The 21889-nt window shown below is 40.7% G+C and overlaps 1 non-coding gene across 1 annotated transcript; it reads right to left on the reverse strand.

The window, feature by feature from the left end:
• Positions 1–9129: 9129 nt before the first annotated feature.
• LOC148210795 (small nucleolar RNA R71) lies at positions 9130–9235 on the reverse strand. The gene has a single exon (XR_015792048.1). It is a non-coding gene; the product is annotated as a small nucleolar RNA R71 (small nucleolar RNA).
• Positions 9236–21889: the final 12654 nt, after the last annotated feature.

Raw genomic sequence — 21889 nt, forward strand, 5'->3', positions numbered from 1 at the left:
AGGTAACAGATCATCTAAACTCACTTTCGATGCAAACTAAGTGTTTCTAACGTGAATTCTAATCGAGTTTGGTTTGCTTTGGATTTAGGGACCCTTCGGTGAACTTGGTAGCGCATTAGAACTTTGTAGTAAGTAGTTCTTACTTGGGGGATGTTTGTTGATTGAATATGTATGAATTGTGTGGTGCTTTCGGTGTGTGTTTATTATTATTAATATGTAAGTTAATAGGTGTTATTGAGATGGTTCGTGTTTAACTTTGCTATACTTGAATCTCTATGTATTTAGAGTTTGTTGCGTATCATTTGAGGACTTCTAGTTGTTATTGTGGGTTCCATCCCTGTTGTTTCTTTTCTTCCTTTCCTTTTACATATTAGGAAAATATCTGTGTCATGATTATTGGATGTGCCTTGAATGTTGCTGCTTGATATGGTTGGAAGTGATTAAGCTTTGATGTTTGAAAGCATGTCTTGGGGTTGATGAAAATGCACGTGATAGTTTTATGTTATTTAGTTATGTTTGCTTAGTTGGAAGCTACGGGATTATCTTATTGTTTTGTACGATGAAGAGCATGTTGGATAATTGTGTTTTGATTTGATATGTGAATGGTTTGTCGATGCATTTGAAAGATTGGAATTGGTGGCCTATCGAGTAATGAAAATGTAACTCTTGTTGGTTTATGTGCCTGAGAAGTGTAGCATGTCCGTCGGTGACAATAGTGGAAATTTTGTATTGTTGAGCTGCTGAGATCTGATGTGGAATGATGTATGTTGCAGGGAATGCTCGTTAAAGTGGAGTTATTGTGAAGATGTGTTGTCTGAATTTTGCATAAGATGTTTGGCGTGTCTGATGTGTTTATTTATGTCTAGCAATGCTTATTGAATACTGATGTTGGATGATTTCTTCGAATGTTGGATATTAAATGTTTGGATGTGAATTGTGTTGGGCGTGTTCTTAAAAGTTTTCTGAACCGCTATGTGAAATGTATGTTATGTGAAGCATGCCATAGGGTTATTTGTTGAAGCTTTTGTGTGCTCTATGTTGTGATCAGGTTGGTTGCTGTCAAACTTTGTGTTTTTGAGATCTGTGATGCATTGAAATCATACTAGTGGTTGTGGTCGTGATGGGCATTGTGGTGGTTCCTGTTATTAGGTAAGAGTAGTAGTACTGAAATCTCGGTTGGAGGCTAGAAAAGATATGTGGAGTTTTGCAAATTATGAAGTGAATGGGTGTGTGTCAGGGCCTCGGGTATAAATGGTCGAGGGCTGATACGTCACTAATTGGGTATCGCGGCCTCGGGTATAAATGGTCGGGGGTCGATACGCCAATATTGGATAAAGATGAGTGTCGAGCTCGGATCGGTAAATGTGGGGGTCGATGCGAGGAGTCTTTCGAAAGGAGAAATATTGGGGCCTTGGGTATAAATGGTCAAGGGCCAATAGACGGTGAAGTCATCGGGGCCTCGGGTATAAATGGTCGAGGGCCGATGCTGCAGGGTCGGGGCGGACTATGGGTATAAATGGTCAGGGGCCGACTCTGCTCAAAGGAGTTTAACTGTGAAAGGCTAGAGTAGCTGTGATAAGCGTAGAGGTACTTGAATGTTAGGGAGACTAGAGGTTAGTACTGGAAGTTAATGTGTTCCTGGTTGTGGTTGTCACTGAATTTTATAGAATGTGTCTATGTTTAAATGCATAATGTGATGAAAAGCATGACTGTGAATGTTTCATGATTTGGTTGAGCATAATGTGTGTGTGTTGATCCTTTAATAAGCATGACACGTTATTCCTTGATAAGCATGTGTGTGTGTGTGACCCTTCAGATAAGGCTTGCTTACTGAGTACTGTGGTTGTACTCATCCCTCTTTTCCCCTCCAGTTTGCAGGTATCGAGCTAGCTCTTCGGAGGTGATGGCGAGGAGGAGGCTTGATCGGAAAGACCATTAGCTATGCTGTGTGCAATTAATTTCTTTTAGTTAAGATAGTTGTGGCCATTTAATGTTGTAGTTGAGTTGGTTGGTAGTGGCTGGTTTTGTTTAGTTTTATTGTCTAAAGGATGTTGTAAGGTTGCCGATTCATTATTCTTTTAGAGCATTAATTTGTTAGCCTCTTGAACTACGGGATTGTAATCTACTTAGGATATTTATGAATACATTTGTGTAAGTTGATCGTACTTGAATTAGCTTTTGCTTCATTGCCGTTCGAGATGTTAATATTCATTTAATGGATGGTTTATAGTTAGTAAGGTTTCCTTGAAGGGTTTGGTTAATGTGAAGTCGGTATTAAATGGTTTATCTGTATAGGATGTGAGCTTCTCTTAAAACATTAGTGTTGTTGTTCTAATTGTTCAAGCTCTCGTGAGTGTGGAAATCAGAGTAGCACGGCAGAGAAGCGTGGTAGTTTTATTGCTTAAGTTGTTGTGAAGAAAATTCTCTTGTTTATGCGAAAATTTTAGGTAGGCTTAGTAACGGTCCCTGTTTGGAAATGGGTGAAATTCTTGGGCGTTACAAAAACCATTTTAATTTAATTAATAATTAATCAGATCTTATTTAATTTAATTAATAAACACAATTAATTAAACTAATCAATATCTGAATCATATTCAAATATACATTCCCTCATAACCCATAATATCTAATATGAATCTAATTCACATTAAACTTTAACCTATATTATTTAATATGAATCTAATTCACATTAAACTTAACCTATAGTTTTAATATGAATCAAAATCATATTATTCTCTCATAATATAGTTTTATAATGTATCATCTCATATTAAATTAAATTGTGTGTTACACAATTAACTCAAAATTTCTTTAATTAAATTTGAACAATTCAAATTCCTTCCAATAATTAATGTCTTCTCAAGAGGATTGGTATTGCTCCTTTATGACCCTTTACGAGCTAGCAAGGGGACCTAATGGACGTATAGATCATAAGCTCCAACGTCACGACATTAATTAGTTAAGCTCAGTAACCACCTTAATCAATACGTTAACTACGAATTACTCCCCTAAAACCTGCCACTGCAATCTTCTCACTATAGAATATTTATATGTCGATGGATATCTACCATTAACGGCAAGTCAATGCTTCACGAGTATTCGTAACTCAAACTGGGTCAAATTTATCCTTGACTTACGTTTTTATTCCTTAAATACCACTACTCCTCTAATGAACAACGTGGTTATGGTTCGCAATAACCGGAAGTCCCTCTCGAGCTAGTGAGAAGGTGGGGACCCTTTGTTCAAGTTTCGGAGTCTGTAACGTACCCATTAATCCCTGACTACACTCTATGACACAACTTACGAAACACAATCAATCAATGTCAATACAGTCAACCAATCTGCACATAGCAACCAACTTTCCTACACAGGCAACTTCCTACAACTTCTAATCAATTCATATCAAAACGATAAATCAAATCTCATGGAATAACATTCAACAACATTCGTGAACCACTCACGAGGCAAGTTATTATTCAATCTATAAAAACTAAACAAATGGAAAACTCAAAAAGGCACCTATCCAAAGCAAACTAACCACACGGAAAAATCTCACAATTATTCAAATACAAATAAAACCGTTTATGGCCACAACATAAGACCTTAATGTAACGCCCCAAGATTTCATATAAACATCCTAGGCAACGCTAAATAATTCTTCTGGCTAACCTTAACTCTAAACACGAGATAAGGAACCTCCTGGAAAATAATTTAGATGAAATAAAGCTTCGACTTCCATACGTTCTATCAGAAATATAAATGTCATAAACTGTCAGAACTTCGCCCTCTGTGGGCAATTTAAAAACAACAACATCTCATATTCGCCTCAGTGGTAAAAATTATTAAATAAATAAAAACAACCGTGCACCTAAACTCCAATGACAACAACGACGCGTTTACCAGCAACATCCAGAACAATTAAAGTAGTTCTAAAGAATACAAAATTCCTCTGCGGTTCACACCTAGCAATAACATAAATCTCAAGGCTACTCGTACCAACGACCCTTCCCTCTATCCTCACTAACTAAGCTAGTGATCCTTCCTCGGTCAAGCCCTCTCCACGTCATCACCGCGATCGACCCCGTTCACACCTGAAAACATATAAGGGTACAAAGGCGGGTGAGTACATAAGGTACTCCGTAAGTAGCACTTCCTAACTAGCACAAAAAAAATCATGCTCACAGTCACAACGTAAAGAACAAAACAATAGCGAGGCAATCAAATAAGCAGTGAGAGATAGCGAACAAATGACTTGACATTTAGAACAAAACAATAGCAAGGCAATCAAATAAGCAGTGAGAGATAGCGAACAAATAACTTGACATTTAGAACAAAACAAGAGCAAGGCAATCAAATAAGCAGTGAGAGATAGGAACAAAACACTTGACATTTACATACAACAACCAAGCGTCGAAACTACCAATACCACAACCCATGATTCGCTAGCCCTTGTCTCATAGTACTAAACCTTCCTCTGCACCCCCCCCCCCTGTGCTACTCCCCACTTAACTTCTCGAGGCATGACGGTTCTTGACATTTATTCCCAAGTCACCGTGCCCTCTCCTTTTACAGTACTTGATGTTCGACCTTGCCATTTATTCCCAAGGCCTAGCACCACTACTTCGCAAGCACCACTCTACTTTAGTCCTTCAAGCCTAACTCCTCGAGTCGCATTGGCCCTTGACATTTATCCCCAAGGCCTCAATACTCCTCTACAGAAACTTGATGTTCGGCTTGCCATTTATTCCCAAGGCCTGAACTGTGCACCGGTCCTTGCCGTTTATCCCAAGGTACCGATGACTTCCCAGCGTATTGGTCCTTGACATTTATTCCCAAGACCCCAATACTCATTTACAAAAATTTGACGTTCGGCTTGTCATTTATTCCAAGGCAACTACTCAAGGTTTTGAACCTCCAAGCGATTTATATGCATCTTCCGACCAGACCACCCATAGTTTAACGGACTGCCAACCCGTCCCTTCACCCTTCACCCTTCACCACTTCACTAACCCTCCCAAGACCACCTACAAGTGTATGTCCCACATTCCAATTTACTGCACAGTTCACATGCATGCTTTTCTTTGCAATAAACAAGTCACCACCCAACATCTCACAACTAAAACAATATAAATAATTATCAGTTTAACAACGCGAGCATTTCCTTTACAACATGTTGCAAAACGTCATGAGCCAATTATTTGTAACCACACATTCAGAATCTACCAGTCACCTCCAACAAAAGGAATAGAAAGCATGTTCCCTCATAAGTGTTCAATAATAGAAAGACGGCAACAAATCACTAGAAGTTCACAAATCAAAACTAACAGTCCCTACATGCACAATTAAATTATTTTAAACTAAAAATCAGCATCAAAACCATTCTCTTAACGCTAAATAACGCAACGCACTCGCCCCTGGTGCTACTTACACAACCACGTCTTCAAGTTTGCATCGATCTCACACCTAAGAACCAAAAACAGAAAAAAAATACAGCAATTTAAATGTACGGTTCAGCCTTCGAAAAACGACTCTACGAGGGTTCAAAGGGCTCGTTACCGCAAAACGACTTCGTGTAGGTGTGGGTAAATTAGATCTAGCTTGCAAAGGTGTGGGTAGCATAAATCGGGCTTCGAACGGATGAAAATAATCGCCGAACACCACCAAAACACTGCTGTCCACGTTTTTGCAGCAGCGAAAAGTGCCCAAAACGACCTCCAACGACTTCGTTTTGATGCCCGTTACTACAAAACAACTTCGCTTAGGTGCGGGTATTCCTTCGGTTTCGTTTGGATGTGGGTAATCTAAATCTAACTTCGAATAAATGTGGGTCAAAGAAAAATTACCGGGTTCCACGGATCTAAGCTATTCGAGGTTGTTAGGCTCGTTGGATCGGAGAAGGGACGCCGCGAAAAATAGCCACACGTAACGATGCCGCCTGCAGCAGTCCGAAGGTCATGCGCCGCCGCTGCCCGTCGCACGCCGCTACTGCCCGTCGTACGTCGCCGCCGTCTGCCGCTGCCCAACGCCACGCGCCGCCGCTGCCCGTCGCACATCGTTGTTGCCCGTCGCGCGCTGCCGACGTCTGCCGCTGCCCAACGCCGCGCTGCTGCTGCCCGACGCTGCACCTGCTGCTACCGACGCCCGCGCCTGCTGCTGTCCCGTCGTCGGTACTGCTTCGTCGGAGAAAGAATTCGGATTCGGAGGGGGGCTGGCGGCTCCAACGAAAGGGGAGGGTGGAAGAAGATGAGGAAGGAGAACAAGGTGGGCTAGGGTGTGTTTGTTTTAAATTCCCCTTTTCCTTTTGCTTTGCAACATAGACCCACTTGGGCTAGTTTCTTTTGTTTAAGGCCCATTACCCAATCACACCTTGTTAACAAAACCAATAATATAATTTCGTAGTTGATCCAATGGCCCAGAGCAAAGTGTCACATAGCGGAATCCGTAAAAAAACATACTTAATAAATACTACACGCTACTAACTCACCACTAAATTTGTAACAACACACATAGCCGAGATGCCACACTAAAATTAAATAAAGATCACTGGTGAATCAAATAAAAAAAAATGAAATAAATAAATAAATCAAGACTAAAAATCCATTTGTTATAAAATTCCCCGGAACTCGGGGCAAGCTAACCTGAGACGCGGGCGTTACACTTAACCAATGACTTAACTAAACAGGAATAACTAAGCAGCCTATGGTCCTCGCTCGTCATGTCTCCTCCGTCCCATCACCATGGTCACCCACGAGTCCTTTGATTACGCTTGTTTACATGCGTAAAAAGAAGGTTTTAGATGCTGTTTTTACTATGTTTCAGCTTTGTTTCGGACTTTTTCTCGATCGTTTGAGTTCGAATTCATGCAAAATTCATATACTATGGTTTGTGGATGGCTTATATTGTATTTATGACATTTAGGACCATTTGGGAGTGCAAATTAATCAAAAGAAGCGAAAAAAAGACGGAAAACACCTCAGGAGGCGCCAGGCGCCTGGGAAGCCTGCAGAAAAACAGTTTTTCTTCCAACTTTGCCCTTAATGAAACGCGTCTTCCAATGCGTTTTGGTGGTTCCAACCGATGCATACGTGTAGAAGAAGTGTTCCACTATCAGTTTGAGCACGATTTGGTCAGTCAAAGGAGTTGGAAATGGGTGATTCACCATCGTTTTAGGACCTACCTAACCAATTCTGCACAGCTATAAATTCCAGCAACTTCTCCACCAAAATCATCAAGCCTTGCTTCCTTCTCTTGATCATTTTTAGTGTTTCTTTGTTGCTTTCTAAGTACTTTTGAGTTGCTTTCATTAGTTGCTTTTGGTTTTTAAATCCCGAGCACTTTACATTCTTTTATTGAGCTTGTTTTGTTTCCATTTGTACTTAGTTATTTTCTACTTATTCAAATATATAAAAATCTAGCACTTGCTTATATCTCTCTTTGCCTTTACTTTATTTTCAGTTAAGAGAGTTGTGTTTTTGGAGGGAAAGAGCACGTGACACTCTCCCTTGCTTGAAAGAGAAGGGCGAAGCTCTCAATCCCGATAAAAACTCTCCATTAGATAACTTTTGTTTTTCACACATGCATTCCACATTCAACCATTTTACTTGCTGTATTTTCTTCAATATGTCTTTCTAAATTCCCGTCTCTAGCCCGGTTATGGATAGTTAGCCTTTTATGTCTAAAAAGGGTTGCTAAGAAGTAGTGTTTTTACTTTCCATTCATTGCTCAACATGTTTTCCCAAAAAGTTAGGATTTAGAGAAGGCCACTGTAAGTCTTAACAAGTCAATACTGAAAAGAAAAGGTTGCTATTTGCATTGTTGAGTGATTAAACCGAGGAGAGGATCGCCTTAGACATAAGGGTTCCGCTTAAGTAGCCTAGACATAGGACCTTAACCCGAGGTTGCGACTATTTCCATCCTAAAACTAAGATATATCTCATAATAGACATATTAGGGAATGTCTTAGGACTTTGAACTTGCTTAGACATAAGTAAAGTGAAAAGCGTAGTCGTTAGTTTCTAAAGTAAAATGCATATTATCCTTAGCGTTGTCCTTGATTCTTTGTTGGCTAACTTGAAGTAAATCGGGCTAGGTTTTATCATTATAAGTCCAAATCCCAAATCCAAACCATTATTTGTGACCACTTCCCATTTTACAAGAATCACTCATTCCAACATTCACTATACTTTAAAACTTTAGAGTTTGGAAATTGTTTAGAAGTCCTTGAGGATCGATACTTGGATACTCCATCCATTTATATTACTCTGACAGGTGTGCGCTTGCATCTATATAATTGTTACCACGCTTAGCGCGTGCGTTCAGCATAAACATCCCAGTCAAGTTTTTGGCGCCGTTGCCGGGGACTTTAGTTTAAAATTATTTTCAAATTCTTTTAGTTTTTATTTTTGTGAATTGTTGTTGGGTGTAATTTCCATCCACCGTTTTTGTTCTATATTTTTGGTCGTTTATCTCACAAGGGTAAGTTAAAGTGCATGAGCACAAGATCTTTTCTTCTACCCCTTGACCCTGAGATTGAGCGGACCCTTCGAAAAACTCGAAAGGAGCAAAGACTTCGAAAACAACTAGAAAAGCAAAAAGAGAGAGAAGGTGAAATCAGTCCTGAAAGTGAGGTAGAGAGTACGAGCACATCAATGGCAGATATTCCACCTCGTGATCCGGTTGATCCACCTGCTGCTGTTAACGGTAATATGAGGGATCATGCAAGAAATGATGAATTCAACCATATCCAGATGGCGGACAACAGAGACGTGGCAATGCGAGAATATGCCGCCACGGCTTTTCAGAACTTTGATTCAGGGATAGTCAACCCTATTCCAGCCCACGCAAACTTTGAGCTTAAACCAATGATGTTCCAAATGTTGCAGACAATTGGACATTTTGGAGGGCAGGAACATGAGGATCCACATGATCATCTGAAATCATTCATTCAAATTGCAAATGCATTTCGATTACCTGGTATAACAGACGATGCTCTGAGGTTAACACTTTTCCATTTTCTTTGAAGGACCAAGCTAGAGCATGGCTCAATGCATTTCCACCGGGATCCATCACCACATGGGGGTCGTTAGTGGAGAAGTTCTTAACAAAATTCTTCCACCACTCTCGCACGCTGATATCAGAGAGGAGATCATCTCCTTTAGACAGTATGATCGTGAACTGTTCACGAGGCGTGGGAGAGATTTAAAGAACTAATCAGGAAATGTCCGAACCATGGCTTACCGGCATGCATCCAGATAGAACATTTCTTTAGAGGTTTAGATCATCCTACTAAGATGATGCTAAACAATGCTGCCAACGGAGCCTTTACAAAGAAGACATTCAACGAGATAGTTGACATCCTAAATGACTTAGCTTCACATAACGAACTATGGTGTTCGCAAAGATCTAGGGCAGCACCAAAGAAGCAAGATCCAGCTGGAGTTTTGGCATTGGACATTGCGACCTCGATGCAAAAAGAGATGGTTACAATGAACCAGAGGCTAAAGAGAAAGAGATGGCATTGGGAATAAAAAATCCATTAGCCACGCCGATACAACCTGTGCAGTCGGATTATTGCACTCCTGCCCCTGTTTGCCAAGTCAACGATCTCATTTGTTCATTCTGCAGTGAAAACCATATTATGATAATTGTCCACATAACCCTGCTTCTTTGTTTTTTGTAGGACATGGGAACAATAGGAACTTTAACCCATATTCGAACACCTACAACCCAGGTTGGAGGCACCACCCTAATTTCTCATGGGGAGGACAAGGAGGTTCGAGCGGTTTTAATCAAGGGCAGAGCCAACAGAACAAGCAGCCCTATGTTCCACCTACACAGCAATACATCCCACCACCGCAACAGCAGTACAATCAGAGAACACAGACTCCACCAGTTCAAAATAACAACTCAAATCTTGAGAATATGATGAAGGAGTACATGGCCCGAACCGACGCAGTGATACAATCCCAAGCGGCATCAATGAGGAATTTCGAGACCCAATTGGGACAGCTCGCCAATGAATTGAAGAATAGACCACAAGGTTCTTTTCCAGGCCATACTGAATTACCAAAACGAGAAGGGAAAGAACAGTGCAAAGCTGTCACCCTCAGGAGTGGACTGGCATATGATGGACCAACAATGCCAACAACAGATGTACAGATTCCGTCCACTGAACCAATTGTAAAGATACCAGAAAATCCAACAACACCAGAAAAAGAAAATATTAGAAAAGGTAATGAGAAACACCCGAGTGTTCCTCCACAGGTACAGCCTTCTTTTACCCCTACTCCCCGTTTCCACAAAGATTAGTTAAGAAAAATAATGATTCCCAGTTTAGAAAATTTTTAGATATTTTAAAACAATTGCATATAAATATACCATTAGTAGATGCTCTAGAACAGATGCCAAATTATGCTAAGTTTTTGAAAGATATAGTTTCTAGGAAGAAAAAAATAGGAGAGCATGAACTGGTAGCCATGACAAAATGTAGTAGTGAAGCTGTAGGCAGCCCGCTGCCCATGAAATGTAATGATCCTGGCAGTTTTACCATTCCATGTTCCATAGGAGGAAAAAACTTAGGTAGGGCATTATGTGATCTAGGCGCTAGCATTAATCTTATGCCATTATCAGTTTTCAAATCTTTAGGCATAGGAGAAGCTAGACCTACTACGGTTACCCTCCAACTAGCAGATAGATCTATCATAAGACCTGAGGGAAAGATAGAAGATGTTTTAGTCCAGGTGGACAAATTCATTTTCCCTGCGGACTTTATCATTCTAGATTGCGAGGCGGACTTAGACGTTCCCATTATTTTGGGAAGACCATTCCTAGCCACTGGGGATACAGTTTTAATGTAAGGAAGGGAGAAATTACAATGAGGGTAAATAATGAAGAAGTTAAATTTAACGTTCTAGATGCCATGAAATTACCAGGAGACTTTGAAGAGTGCTCTGCTATAAATAGCTTGAATCCTATTATGTTTGATGAGTTTTATGACTCCTTAGTTACAGAGATTGAAGAAGAGCTTGATAAGATAGCAGAAGGACCAGAAGATGTGGCTAATCCTATTGAAAAAATACAAAAAGAAGAATGCAAGTCGTTACTTCCGTCCATAGTGGAACCACCCACGTTGGAGCAGAAGCCATTGCCGTCGCATTTGAAATATGCGTATCTAGGGGATAACGACACTTTACCAGTTATTATAGCTTCCAATTTATCACCTACTAATGAATATTCTTTATTGCAGATTTTGGAGAGAAGCACAAAAAGGCCATTGGATGGACGATAGCAGATATCCGAGGGATAAGCCCAGCCTTTTGCATGCACAAAATTCTATTGGAAGAAGATGCTAAGAACTCTATTGAGAGTCAAAGGCGGTTGAACCCGAAGATGAAAGAGGTTGTAAGGAAAGAAATTCTTAAATGGCTTGACGCCGGTGTTATATACCCAATATCCGACAGCAGCTGGGTAAGCCCAGTACAGTGTGTACCAAAGAAAGGGGGGGTATAACCGTGGTGGCCAACGAGGAGAATGAGCTCATCTCAACCCGAACTGTGAGCGGGTGGAGAGTTTGCATTGACTATCGCAAACTCAACAAGGTAACAAAGAAAGACCATTTTCCTCTCCCGTTTATTGACCAGATGCTCGACCGTCTGGCAGGTAAGGATTTCTATTGTTTTTTAGATGGATATTCGGGTTATAATCAAATTACTATTGCTCCAGAAGACCAGGAGAAGACAACATTTACGTGTCCGTATGGTACGTTCGCTTTTAGGCGAATGCCCTTTGGACTATGCAATGCACCGCGACTTTTCAGAGGTGTATGATGGCCATCTTCTCTGACATGGTAGAAAATATTCTAGAAGTTTTTATGGATGACTTTTCTGTTTTTGGAAATTCTTTCGACGCTTGTTTAGTTAATTTGGAGAGAGTATTGGAGAGATGTGAACAAACAAACCTAGTCCTAAATTGGGAGAAGTGTCATTTCATGGTACAAGAGGGTATTGTTTTGGGTCACAAAATTTCCAAGCAAGGAATAGAGGTAGACCACGCTAAGATAGACATCATTTCAAAGCTACCTCCTCCTACAAATGTCAAAGGGATTAGAAGTTTTTTAGGGCATGGGGGTGGGGATTTTACCGCCGCTTTATAAAAGACTTTGCTAAAATTTCTAAACCCTTGTGTCAATTGTTAGAACATGATAGACCATTTGTTTTTGATGATGACTGTTTAAAATCATTTGAAATGTTGAAAGTTGCTCTAAGTTCAGCCCTATAATTATCGAACCTAATTGGGATTTACCTTTTGAGCTCATGTGTGATGCTAGTGATTATGCAATAGGAGCTATGTTAGGACAACGTAAAAACAAGATCTTGCATCCTGTGTATTATGCTAGTAAGACTCTGACCGGTGCACAACTCAATTACACTACTACTGAAAAGGAACTGTTAGCAGTTGTGTTCGCCTTTGATAAGTTTAGGTCTTACTTGATAGGCACAAAAGTCATTGTTTTTACTGACCATTCTGCTTTAAAATATTTATTTGCTAAAAAAGATGCTAAACCACGTTTGATACGGTGGATTTTGTTACTTCAAGAGTTTGATATTGAAGTTAGGGACAGGAAGGGTACTGAAAACCAAGTTGCTGATCACCTGTCTAGATTGGAATCCCCGCTCTGTGATGATGGAACTGTTATACGTGAACAGTTTATTGACGAGCAACTTGCGAGTTGATTCAGTTCCGTGGTATGCCGATATATAGCAAATTATTTGGTAAGTCGAATAGTTCCTTATGAGTTCAACAAGCAACAGGTAAAGAAATTTTAAATGAAGTTCGATGTTATCGTTTGGGATGAGACCTTTTTTTTAAGCTAGAGACCTGACAATATCTTACGCAGGTGTGTCGCAGAAGAAGAGCACGAGGCGATATTAGACGCTTGTCATATGTCTCCATATGGAGGACATTTTGCAGGACACAAAACCGCAGCCAAAGTTTTGCAAAGTGGGTTCTTTTGGCCCACTCTGTTCAAAATGCACATAAGTTTGCCCAGGTTTGTGACAAATGCCAACGGACAGGTAATATATCTAAACGCCACGAAATGCCTCAAACCCCGATCCTGGAGATTGAAATATTTGATGTGTGGGGTATAGATTTTATGGGTCCATTTCCATCTTCTAATGGTAAGCTTTATATATTGTTAGCAGTAGATTATGTTTCGAAATGGATAGAAGCCATTGCAACTGCTACCAATGATTCCAAAGTTGTCATTCGTTTTCTGCAAAAGCACATTTTTACGCGTTATGGAACCCCGCGTTGTCTGATAAGCGATGGGGGGCTCATTTTGTGAATAGGTCTATGCAAAAGTTGCTGACTAAATACAATGTGCGTCATAGGGTTGCAACAGCATATCATCCTCAGTCGAATGGGTTAGCCGAAATATCTAATAGGGAGATAAAAAACATTTTAGAAAAAACTGTAAATCTTAACCGTAGGGATTGGTCTTTTAAGCTTGATGATTCACTTTGGGCATATAGGACAGCATTTAAGACTCCCCTCGGCATGTCCCCCTATAGGCTAGTTTTTGGAAAAGCATGTCATTTGCCTCTTGAGCTAGAATATAAAGCATTTTGGGCTACTAAGAAATTAAATTTTGATTTGTTGGCTGCAGGTGAAGCGGGGAAGTTACAATTGTTGGAATTAGAAGAACACAGGCACTTTTCTTATGAGAATGCTAAGTTGTTTAAGGAAAAAAACTAAACAGTGGCATGATAGGCGTCTTCGGCCGAACAATCTTCAAGAAGGTGATCTGGTTCTGTTATTCAACTCTAGGTTGAAACTTTTCCCTGGAAAACTTAAGTCTAGATGGTCTGGTCCCTTTCAAATTTTTAAAGTCTACCCATATGGGGCAGTGGATCTAGTTGACTCTAAGGGAAATGTTTTTAAAGTAAATGGGCAGAGACTTAAGCCGTATTTTGGAGAACCAGTGGATAGAGGAAAAACCTCTATTCAACTTTCAGGTCAATAAAATTTTGCGAAAAAATGTTTCCTTCTTATCCGTTTGGAAAGAACAAAAGTAAAGGAAGGAAATTTTGTATTTACATTCTTTTTGTCTAATTATAAAAAGTTTTGCTTATTAAGAATGTTTTTGGAAAACGTTGAAAAACAAAAAGAAAGAAGAAAAAAAAAAAAAAACATGAAAAAATTTAACGCAGGCGCCTGGCGCCTGCCCTTTGCGAAAATAAATCACGCAGGCGCCTGGCGCCTGCCCTGTTTCCAGCAGTTCGAGTTTCGTTTTCCTTCACGGTTTGGGTTTAATTTTCGATAGCATGGGCTTTATTTTGGGTCAAACATTAATCCTCTATGATTTAGCTTTAAGAACTTCTCTTCAAACTCAAATTTTGTTTCCCTAATCCTATTTTGTATTCAAATTTGTTTTCTTTTCCTTTTAGGTTTAGGAAACTTAGTTGAACTTAAATGTCAATCCCTTTCCATTTAGGATTTAGTTTGGGGAAAGCTTTAAATAGACCCATTGCCTAAGCTTTACAACTCCACCAAAACCCACACAACTCTCTTCTTCCCCTTGTTTTTTCGGCAAAACCCACTCCCTTCATCACCCTTGTTTTCGATTTTCAGCCACCAAAAGAGAAGAAGAAATTTCCAGCATTTGCTTACATCTATGGCTTCCTCTTCTCAACATACTTCAATTCCTACCTCTTCCACTCAAGCTCCAAATGCCACAAGCATTCCTTTTCCACCATTGGAGAACTTCCAACACCACATGGGTTCAGATTCTAGGCTAGCTGCTGTTAGGGGAGGAAACCCGCTTCAAACATTTGAATGTCCTCCATCCCAAGCTCCTACACAACATCCTATAATGAGCCCACATGGTTATGTTAATTTTCAGCAACTACCCACCTTTAATATACCTCAAAACAGTGAGTTTAGGGCTGAAAATCCTCAACAACTTCCTCCAATGATCAATCCGGGTATGTACCAACCGTTTATGTTTAACCCGGTTCCTTCCTATCATTTTCCTTGTCCAAATGCAAATTCCAGCTAGTGTTCATCCTTATGGAATGCCAAACCCATCTACTCTATTTCCTAGCCTTCCACCTTATTATGGAATGGGTCATTGGGTACCCAACCAATTATGGGATGCTTTCACCTAGGGTTCCCCCACCAGCTCAACTTCCATTCCTAGAAAGAGGACCTCAAGCACCCCAATTGAACCCTAACATATCGAGAGTACCTTCAACATGGGACAACTAAAACCCTTAGAGCCTCCTAGGATGCCAACCCCAACCAATATGCCAATGGATGCAGGAGATGAGCATGGAGGAGAGCAAGAGAAGAGCCATAGCCATAGGCTAGAGCCCGGGGTTTCGATAGGGCAAAAGAGGAAGGGCAAGGGGTGATGATAGACCCAGAAATTGAGGAAGATGGGAGTAGTAGGCGTCTGACGCCTAAGGATTCATCTATGGAGAACAGGGACGAGGAGCAGTTTTATTCATCTCCATTGATTATTACACCGGAAGATGGTAATGATGATTTTCTACTGGTTTCACGAGGACATTGTTCAAATATGCCAGAAACAGAGGATCGAGAACGAAGTGGTGAGAACAGATACTCAGGAAACTTCCCCATTGGATACACCTACAGAAGGAGCATTTTGTAGTCACCAAGAGTTGCCTACTGGGGCAACTGGATCTACTCCGTTGGCAACGGATGAGTATGTCACACCGATGGCCACTCTACCAGGGGTAAGGGATGCTCACACTATTCCTTCTAATACAGTTACCCGCTTGGGTGTGATACAGGTAGATCCAAGGTGGGGGAGAATAGTACTCAAGAACCTACCAGCGAAGAAGATCCTGAGGACACGCAGACGATAAGGGAAATGTTTCAATACAAGAGGCGGGGAGAAAAAGAGTTCAAAACGACGTGCAGTTCAGGCTAAGAAGCCAACAGTGCCCGTGAATGAACCTAAAACGAGAGCTGCGAAAGCTAAAGCAGCTGAAGCTGAAGCTAAGAAAAAGGTAGTGGCACCTGGGCCAGTTGATACAATTGAACTCGACTTGTCTGAGGGGGGAGAGGAGGTCGAGACGAAATGGAACGCGGCAAATTTAGCCACTCGAACTTCATTAATGAAATCCCGTAAGATTATGACAGAATTGGGATTCGATCTCACTCTAGGAGATGTGCCTGATGATTGGAGGGAGACCGCTAGAGACAAAGAATGGAGACCACTCATTCAGCCATACAATGTGAGGCTTTGGAGTTAGTCAGAGAGTTCTATGCTGCTGTCCATCCCCAGTCACATATAGCCATAGTGCGCGGGAAGGAAATACGGTTTGATGCCACTCAGATCAACTACACCTTAACATTGAGAATATCAGAGATGCTGGGCAATAAGATGTTAGTGACTCCGACTCTGGAACAGCTTGATGAGGCTCTAGAATGTGTTGGGAAGCCCTCTGCCACTTGGGATTTGACTACTCATGGCAAGGTACGACTAAAACCCGAGGATGTTTCCCTAGCTGCTGCAGGATGGTTATACATAGTCAAAAACAGAATTCTGCCAACGGAGCATGATGAGCATGTCACTCAGGATAGGGCATTGCTGGTTTATGCCATGCTAAAGGGCATAGATGTGAATTATGGAGAATTGATCAATACCAGTATCCATGAGTGTGCCCACCGGACACGTGGTAAGCTTTATCACCCACGTTTGGTCACTTCTTTATGCTTGCGACAAGGTGTACAGCTCCCTGAGGATCAAATTAAGAGAGATGCCCCAATTGTGGAAGAGAAGAATATTCGGCGTATTATCGCCCATGCGTTACAAAGAAGGGAAGGTACTGGGATGTCTCCTACATCGGAGATCCGTCGTCTTCGAGAGGAGAACCAACAGCTGCGAGATCAGGTTCGAGAAGTCGTGAACAACATATCTACAACTTAAGGGCTTCATTGGATTTTGCGGTTTTACCTTCATGGCCTCCAGCGCTAGCTGCTATCCTTGGTCATCCATCTCCCAGTACTGACACTGATCCTAGTACACAACCTCCGACTTCATGAAGGGGAGGTTCCTTCTTTGCTATTTTTTGTGTTTTCTTCTTTTGGTTAATGACGTAGTTTGCATATTCTAGCATTACTACGCATGTTTTTTTTGTATTGATTATGTTTCGAGCTCAGTTGAAGCATGAATAAATTAGTATCGTTTATCTTCTGATCACTTAAAGTATGCCTTCACTTAACCTTAGTTTAGCTTTTCACATGCCTATTTTGAAGCATCTGTGCTGTGCATGTGATTTCATGTCGATGATGATTATAAGAGATTGTTGAGTTTTCTGTTCTATGCCTGACTAAGCTTTGAGCTATTTCCTTGTTTATGATAAACTCATTTTCTTTTATGTCTTTTTGATCTTTACAAACTTTAAGCTTTTCTTTGCCCCTATATAGGAAGTCCTTGTCCTTTTTACTGTTAAGCCTTTTTCATCCGATGCAAAAGTCTTTTCCCAGTGAGGACACTGTCTCTCTTAAGTTTGGGGGGGACAGTCGTTGTGTCAGTCGTTGTTTCAAAAAGATAAGGTGTATTATATTTAAAAAAATCATGCTATTTTCTTTTGAAAAAGAAGAGTCAGTTGAAAGAAAGAAAATGTTGAAAAAGCACTTAGCTAAAAAAAAAAGAAAAAAAAACGAAAGAAAGAAGAAAAAAAAAAGTTGCAAAAGAGTAAAAAGAGTCTTGTGAGAGAAAATAAGAGGGGGAAAAGACTTGTGTTAGAAAGAAAAGAGTGGTAAAAACATTGAGAGTTAAAGAAAATGTAGTTATGATTTCCGAGTCCTACTGTAGACACCCATTTAGTTTTAGGTTGGGTGTTGACTTTGAAAATAGCAGTAAGGATGGTGATAAGTGACTTCGTGTTTCTCATTGTCGTCGTTTTATGACCTAGCTGTTAGTTTCAAAGTCTTTCTACGAGTAGCTGTGGTTGAAACCGATGTTAGTGTGTGAAAACCTCAGGGGCTAGTAGCCGGTCTTTCAGATGTAAAAGTCTTAGTGTAAGGAGGGAGTGTGCAGATTCCTTAGGGGTATTTGAAAACGTTTTCTGTTTTTGAAAGAGAAAAAAAGATTTTGAAAGAAAAAGTTTTTTCATTTCAAACTTGGTTTATATGACATTACAAACAATAGAATGGTAGGTTACTTGGACTAGTTAGATGTGTAGGCTTGTACATCTTTTCCTTGAGACAATTTATGATGAACATCTCGGTTTGCTTTTGCTTTTCCTTGTCCATGTGTTAGAAAGCTGATTAAAGTTGCTAAGTTTTGCTTGAGGACAAGCAAAAAGTTAAGTTTGGGGGGTGTGATTACGCTTGTTTACATGCGTAAAAAGAAGGTTTTAGATGCTGTTTTTACTATGTTTCAGCTTTGTTTTCGGACTTTCTCGATCGTTTGAGTTCGAATTCATGCAAAATTCATATATATGGTTGTGGTGGTTATATTGTATTTATGACATTTTAGGACCATTTGGAGTGCAAATTAATCAAAAGAAGCGCAAAAAGACGAAAAACACCTCAGGAGGCGCCAGGCGCCTGGGAAGCCTGCAGAAAAACAGTTTTTCTTCCAACTTTGCCCTTAATGAAACGCGTCTTCCAATGCGTTTTGGTGGTTCCAACCGATGCATACGTGTAGAAGAAGTGTTTCCACTATCAGTTTGAGCACGATTTGGTCAGTCAAAGAAGTTGGAAATGGGTGATTCACCATCGTTTTAGGACCTACCTAACCAATTCTGCACAGCTATAAATTCCAGCAACTTCTCCACCAAATCATCAAGCCTTGCTTCCTTCTCTTGATCATTTTTAGTGTTTCTTTGTTGCTTTCTAAGTACTTTTGAGTTGCTTTCATTAGTTGCTTTTGGTTTTTTAAATCCCGAGCACTTTACATTCTTTTATTGAGCTTTGTTTTGTTTCCATTTGTACTAGTTATTTTCTACTTATTCAAATATATAAAAATCTAGCACTTTGCTTATCTTCTCTTTGCCTTTACTTTATTTTCAGTTAAGAGAGTTGTGTTTTTGGAGGAAAGAGCACGTGACACTCTCCCTTGCTTGAAAGAGAAGGGCGAAGCTCTCAATCCCGATAAAAACTCTCCATTAGATAACTTGTTGTTTCACAACATGCATTCCACATTCAACCATTTTACTTGCTGTATTTTCTTCAATATGTCTTTCTAAATTCCCGTCTCTAGCCCGGTTATGGATAGTTAGCCTTTTATGTCTAAAAAGGGTTGCTAAGAAGTAGTGTTTTACTTTCCATTCATTGCTCAACATGTTTTCCCAAAAAGTTAGGATTTAGAGAAGGCCACTGTAAGTCTTAACAAGTCAATACTGAAAAGGTTGCTTATTTGCATTGTTGAGTGATTTAAACCGAGGAGAGGAGCGCCTTAGACATAAGGGTTCCGCTTAAGTAGCCTAGACATAGGACCTTAACCCGAGGTTGCGACTATTTCCATCCTAAAACTAAGATATATCTCATAATAGACATATTAGGGAATGTCTTAGGACTTTGAACTTGCTTAGACATAAGTAAAGTGAAAAGCGTAGTCGTTAGTTTCTAAAGTAAAATGCATATTATCCTTAGCGTGTCCTTGATTCTTTGTTGGCTAACTTGAAGTAAATTCGGGCTAGGTTTTATCATTATAAGTCCAAATCCCAAATCCAAAACCATTATTTGTGACCACTTCCCATTTTACAAGAATCACTCATTCCAACATTCACTATTCTTTAAAACTTTAGAGTTTGGAATTGTTTAGAAGTCCTTGAGGATCGATACTTGGATACTCCATCCATTTTATATTACTCTGACAGGTGTGCGCTTGCATCTATATAATTGTTACCACGCTTAGCGCGTGCGTTCAGCATAAACATCCCAGTCATCCTTCACCTGAAACAATCATTGTAGAGGGGGGGGGGGTGAGTATATAAAATATACTCCGTAAGTAGCCCTCACCAAGCACACACAAACATCATGCTCATAACCATAAAGGAAACATACATTGTCATGCTCTCATCATTACAATATGACAAATAACCACAGACATGCTCTACTAGTACATTATACATCAACACCATAAACAGCTCTATAAGACCCGATGCTAACCACACTCATATAAAAAACAACACCGTCCACTTGGCTCCCTAACACCTCAGATAACATCTATGTTCGCCTCAGCTATTTCAAGCTCTTCGGAACCATTCTATGGTAGTGTCGACCCCGACCATTTATACCCAGAGCCCCGACACTAGTGCATCGACCCTCGACCATTTAATTGCCCGAGGCCTCGATGTCTTACCATCTATTGGCCCTTGACCATTTATACCCAAGGCACCCCCAATAGTTCTCCTTTCGAAAGACTTCTCGCATCGGCCCCCGACCATTTATACCCGAGGCCCGGACGCTCATCTTTATCCAATATTGGCGTATCGACCCCGGACCATTTATACCCGAGGCCTCGATACCCAATAGTGACGTATCAGGCCCCGACCATTTATACCCGAGGCCTGACATTCACCCATTCACTTCATAACTTTCATAATTCCACATAACATTTCTAGCCTCCAACCAAGATTTCCGTACTACTTTCCTAATAGCACCAACCACAACAACGCCCATCAACAAAACCACCACTAGTATGATTTCAATGCATCTCTCAGCTTACCAACACAATTCAGCATGCTTCCAATACATAAACCTCATTCTAATAGCAAAACAATAAACCAAACATGCTTTCACAACATACCAAATCTTAACAGTAGAGCCACAGTGAGTTTAGTCATAACAGAGCATAGTCAACAAATTGCAAACGATTGGAGCCCAACACAATTCATCCAAACACTTAATATCCAACGTCCATATTCCATAAGCACTGCTAGATATAATAAAACTCATGAGACACGCCAAACACTTCATACAAATTCAGACAACAAACATTTCCAAAATAAATTCACCTTAACGAACATTCCCTACAATCATACATCATTCTACAATAGATTTCAGCAGTTGAACAATACAAAATTCCCACTATTATCACCGACGGACATTCAACACAACCAGGCATACAAAACAACATAAACAAGAATTATACTACACAACCACGTATCAGAACCAATATTAAGCATCATAAAGAGCACATCGGCAACCAAATAACAAACATCAACGCACGCACCCGCCCCCGTGCTACTTACAAACACTTGTCCTAAAGCTCCTAAGCTCGTTGAACACTTCCTACTGCAAAAGAGCATGATCTCGAGGTTAGTAACCAATTAGAAACATTTAGTTATAAACGAAACCGAGTTTAGGTAGAGTCGTTACCTACTAACTCACACTAAAACAACTTGGTTAGGAGTGGGTTGACGTCGAAGGGGTTCGGGCTCCCAATCTGAGTCAAAAGGCCTAAGCTTGCTGTCCGCGTCTAAAAATGGAGTAATGCTGATTTGAGTCCAATTAGAGGTGGGTCAACGTCGAACCCATGCCGAAAAGAGTGGGTAAATAGATTGGGCTTCGATTACGTGTGAGTCAGCGTCGAACTTCACCGGAAGGCTACGTTCACGTCGAAGGGAGTGCTGAAGGCATCGGATTCGGTGGCTGTTCAGCGCCGCCGCCGTTCGTGGTTCGGGAGCGTGCCGGCCGGTCGTGGAGGGTCGTCAGAGAGCCACGCGCCGTGGGTCGTGCGAAACGCCGCGCCGCTTGTGGAGAACATTTGCTGATGGCGCTTGGTTCGTGCGCTTGCTGTTCGGAGTCTTTAGTCGGGCCGCCGGCGTGGAGAGTGCTGCTGCTGGGTGCCGCTTCGCCGGAGAAGAAGGGGCCGTCGGCGAGACTGCTCCAAGAAGAAGAAGAA

Source organism: Momordica charantia, assembly GCF_013281855.1.
Source record: "Momordica charantia cultivar OHB3-1 chromosome 6 unlocalized genomic scaffold, Mcharantia_2.0 BLBB01000006.1, whole genome shotgun sequence".
Taxonomy (NCBI): Eukaryota; Viridiplantae; Streptophyta; class Magnoliopsida; order Cucurbitales; family Cucurbitaceae; genus Momordica; species Momordica charantia.